This window comes from Salmo salar, chromosome 28, assembly GCF_965601325.2.
Source record: "Salmo salar chromosome 28, fSalSal1, whole genome shotgun sequence".
NCBI lineage: Eukaryota > Metazoa > Chordata > Actinopteri > Salmoniformes > Salmonidae > Salmo > Salmo salar.
The window spans coordinates 542,961-549,124 of record NC_138318.1 but is presented as its reverse complement, the minus strand read 5'-3'; positions in this window follow the sequence as shown (position 1 = coordinate 549,124).

The window sequence follows — 6,164 nt, the reverse complement described above, 5'->3', positions numbered from 1 at the left end:
ACCGACAACACACACACACACACACCGACAACACACACACCGACAACACAAACACACACACACCGACAACACATAAACACCGACAACACACACACACACACAGACAACACACACACACCGACAACACACACACACACACACACCGACAACACACACACACACACACCGATAACACACACACACCGACAACACACACACACACACACACACCGACAACACACACACACACACACACCGACAACACACACACACCGACAACACACACACACACACCGACAACACACACACCGACAACACACACAAGCACACACCGACAACACTCACACACACACACACTGACAACACACACACACACACACACACACACACACACCGACAACACACACACACACATCGACAACACACACACACACACACCGACAACACACACACACCGACAACACACACACACACACACCGACAACACACACACACCGACAACACACACACACACACACACCGACATAACACACACACACAACACACACACACACACCGACAACACACACACACACACAAACACCGACAACACACACACACACACCGACAACACACACACACACACACACACACACCGACAACACACACACACACACACACCGACAACACACACACACACAACACACACACACAGACACACACCGACAACACACACACACACACGCACACACACACCGACAACACACACACACCGATAACACACACACACCGACAACACACACACACACACACCGACAACACACACACACACAACACACACACACACACCGACAACACACACACACACACTCACACTGACAACACACACACACACACACACACACCGACAACACACACACACACACACCGACAACACACACTCACCGACAACACACACACACACACACACACACACCGACAACACACATACACACCGACAACACACACACACACACACACACACACACACACACCGACAACACACACACACACCGACAACACACACACACACACCGACAACACATGCACACACACACCGACAACACACACACACACAACACACACACACACACACCGACAACACACACACACACACACACACACCGACAACACACACACACACCGACAACACACACACACACACACCGACAACACACACACACACACACCGACAACACACCGACAACACACACACACAAACACCGACAACACACACACACCGACAACACACACACACACACACACCGACAACACACACACACACACACACCATCAACACACACACACACACAACACACACACACACACCGACAACACACACACACCGACAACACACACACACACACCGACAACACACACACACACACACCGACAACACACCGACAACACACACACGCACACACCGACAACACACACACCGACAACACACACACACACACCGACAACACACACACACACACACCGACAACACACACACACACCGACAACACACACACACACACACCGACAACACACACACACACACACCGACAACACACCGACAACACACACACACAAACACCGACAACACACACACACACACACACACACACACCGACAACACACACACACACACACCATCAACACACACACACACAACACACACACACACACACCGACAACACACACACACCGACAACACACACACACACACCGACAACACACACACACACACACCGACAACACACCGACAACACACACACGCACACACCGACAACACACATACCGACAACACACACACACACACCGACAACACACACACACACACACACATCGACAACACACACACACCGATAACACACACACACCGACAACACACACACACACACACCGACAACACACACACACACACACACACACCGACAACACACACACACCGACAACACACATACACACACACACCGACAACACACACACACAACACACACACACACCGACAACACACACACACACACACACACTGACAACACACACACACACACACACACACACACACCGACAACACACACACACACACACCGACAACACACACTCACCGACAACACACACACACACACACACACACACCGACAACACACATACACACCGACAACACACACACACACACACACACACACACACCGACAACACACACACACACCGACAACACACACACACACACCGACAACACATGCACACACACACCGACAACACACACACACACAACACACACACACACACACCGACAACACACACACACACACACACACCGACATCACACACACACACCGACAACACACACACACACACACCGACAACACACACACACACAACACACACACACACACCGACAACACACACTCACACACATCGACAACACACACACACACACACACCGACAACACACACACACACACACACACCGACTACACACACACACCGACAACACACACACACACACACCGACAACACACACACACACCGACAACACACACACACACAACACACACACACCGACAACACACACACACACCGACAACACACACACACACACCGACAACACACACACACACACACACACACACAATGACAACACACACACACACACACACCGACAACACACACACACACACACACACACACCGACAACACACACACACCGACAACACACACACACACACACCGACAACACACACACACACACAACACTCACACACACACACCTACAACACACACTCACACACATCGACAACACACACACACACACCGACAACACACACACACACACACCGACTACACACACACACCGACAACATACACACACACACACACACACACACACCGACAACACACACACACACCGACAACACACACACACACAACACACACACACCGACAACACAAACACACACCGACAACACACACACACACACCGACAACACACACACACACAAACCGACAACACACACACAGACACACCGACAACACACACACACCGACAACACACACACACACCGACAACACACACACACACACACACCGACAACACACACACACACCGACAACACATAAACACACACACACCGACAACACACACACACACACACTGACAACACACACACACACACACCGACAACACACCGACAACACACACACACACACACCGACAACACATAAACACACACACACCGACAACACACACACACACACACTGACAACACACACACACACACACCGACAACACACCGACAACACACACACACAAACACCGACAACACACACACACCGACAACACACACACACACACACACCGACAACACACACACACACACACCGACAACACACCGACAACACACACACGCACACACCGACAACACACACACCGACAACACACACACACACCGACAACACACACACACACACACCGACAACACACACACACACACACCGACAACACACCGACAACACACACCCACAAACACCGACAACACACACACACCGACAACACACACACACACACACACCGACAACACACACACACACACACACCATCAACACACACACACACAACACACACACACACACCGACAACACACACACACCGACAACACACACACACACACCGACAACACACACACACACACACCGACAACACACACACGCACACACCGACAACACACACACCGACAACACACACACACACACCGACAACACACACACACACACACACCGACAACACACACACACACACACACATCGACAACACACACACACCGATAACACACACACACCGACAACACACACACACACACACCGACAACACACACACACACACCGACAACACACACACACACACACACACACACCGACAACAAACACACACACATCGACAACACACGCACACACACACCGACAACACACACACACACAACACACACACACACACACCGACAACACACACACACACACACACACACATCGACAACACACACACACACACCGACAACACACACACACACACATCGACAACACACACACACACAACACACACACACAGTCCGACAACACACACTCACACACATCGACAACACACACACACACACCGACAACACACACACACACACACACCGACAACACACACACACCGACAACACACACACACACACACACACACACACACACACACACCGACAACACACACACACACCGACAACACACACACACACACACCGACAACACACACACACACACAAACCGACAACACACACACAGACACACCGACAACACACACACACCGACAACACACACACACCGACAACACACACACACACACACACACACACACCGACAACACACACACACACACACAACCAACACATAAACACACACACACCGACAACACACACACACACACACTGACAACACACACACACACACACCGACAACACACACACACACATACACCGACAACACACACACACAAACCGACAACACACACACACACACCGACAACACACACACACACACACACACACACCGACAACACACACACACACACACCGACAACACACACACACACACACCGACAACACACACACACACACACCGACAACACAAACACACACACACCGACAACACATAAACACACACACACCGACAACACACACACACCGACAACACACACACACACACACACAGACAACACACACACACACCGACAACACACACACACACACCGACAACACACACACACACACACCGATAACACACACACACCGACAACACACACACACACACATACCGACAACACACACACACACACACACACACCGACAACACACACACACCAACAACACACATACACACACACACCGACAACACACACACACACAACACACACACAAACACCGACAACACACACACACACACACACACTGACAACACACACACACACACACACACACACACACCGACAACACACACACACACACACACCGACAACACACACTCACCGACAACACACACACACACACACACACCCGACAACACACATACACACCGACAACACACACACACACAACACACACACACCGACAACACACACACACACACACCGACAACACACACACACACCGAAAACACACACACACACACACACCGACTACACACACACACCGACAACACACATACACACACACACCGACAACACACACACACACAACACACACACACACACCGACAACACACACACACACACACACACTGACAACACACACACACACACACACACACACACACACCGACAACACACACACACACACACCGACAACACACACTCACCGACAACACACACACACACACACACACACACACACCGACAACACACATACACACCGACAACACACACACACACACACACACACACCGACAACACACACACACACCGACAACACACACACACACACCGACAACACATGCACACACACACCGACAACACACACACACACAACACACACACACACACACCGACAACACACACACACACACACACACCGACATCACACACACACACACCGACAACACACACACACACACACCGACAACACACACACACACAACACACACACACACACCGACAACACACACTCACACACATCGACAACACACACACACACACCGACAACACACACACACACACACACACCGACTACACACACACACACCGACAACACACACACACACACACCGACAACACACACACACACCGACAACACACACACACACAACACACACACACCGACAACACACACACACACCGACAACACACACACACACACCGACAACACACACACACACACACCGACAACACAAACACACACACACCGACAACACATAAACACACACACACCGACAACACACACACACCGACAACACACACACACACACACACAGACAACACACACACACACCGACAACACACACACACACACCGACAACACACACACACACACACCGATAACACACACACACCGACAACACACACACACACACATACCGACAACACACACACACACACACACACACCGACAACACACACACACCAACAACACACATACACACACACACCG